The sequence below is a fragment of the Choloepus didactylus genome, chromosome 15, assembly GCF_015220235.1.
Source record: "Choloepus didactylus isolate mChoDid1 chromosome 15, mChoDid1.pri, whole genome shotgun sequence".
NCBI classification, from domain to species: Eukaryota; Metazoa; Chordata; class Mammalia; order Pilosa; family Megalonychidae; genus Choloepus; species Choloepus didactylus.
In genome coordinates this window covers 79,637,094-79,637,806 of record NC_051321.1, presented here as the reverse complement: position 1 = coordinate 79,637,806, position 713 = coordinate 79,637,094, and the positions used below count along the sequence as shown (strand labels likewise).

At 46.4% G+C, this 713-nt stretch overlaps 1 non-coding gene across 1 annotated transcript; it reads right to left on the bottom strand.

Annotated features, from left to right (window-relative positions):
* Window positions 1–211: 211 nt before the first annotated feature.
* Window positions 212–315, bottom strand: LOC119511025. The gene has a single exon (XR_005212116.1). It is a non-coding gene; the product is annotated as a U6 spliceosomal RNA (small nuclear RNA).
* Between the last annotated feature and the right edge of the window lie 398 nt (window positions 316–713).

Here is a 713-nt window from a genome sequence, read left to right as displayed (position 1 = left end):
ACAAAGGGGCATTCAGGAGGAGACACTTAGGCACAATTATAAGCAGGCCTAGCCTCTCCTTTGCAGTAACAGTCTTCCCAAGGGCAAGTCCCATGATTGAGGGCTCAGCCCATCAAACCACCAGTCCCCAATGTCTGTGAGCACATCAGCAACCATCAAGGGGGGGGAAGCCCAACACCCCTACAATCTCCCCCAGCAATGTTCACATTAGAAAAATATGGAATGCTTCATGAATTTGTGTGTTGTCCTTGCGCAGGGGCCATGCTAATCTCTGTATCATTCCAATTTTAGTATATGTGCTGCCGAAGCAAGCACTCTATATCATTCTTACTTCCCTCCTTCTCTGTAGACCATGTTTCTCTACTTCCAAGTCTATATAATTAAAGAAAAAGGAGGCACACTTCCTGAGTTTTATATAGCAGAGCTTTATCCAAAATTTCACTATAAAACCTCAGTATCAAATCTCACTCAGCCCTGCGTCCATTATCTGGAAATCAGCTTCTGATATGCCCAGCTTGGATCATGCAGTCTCGCCACATGTAGACAGGGGCAGGATGGGTGCATGGTTTCTTTGTATCAAATGCCTGTCAGGAATTAAATGTTGTGAAGGAAGGAGGGTGGGAGGGTACAGTCCAAGTGGGATCACTCTGCCCTGGGAACAGGTCTCCACTATCAGCCCACTGGAGAGCCAAGATATTCAAGTAGGGACACTG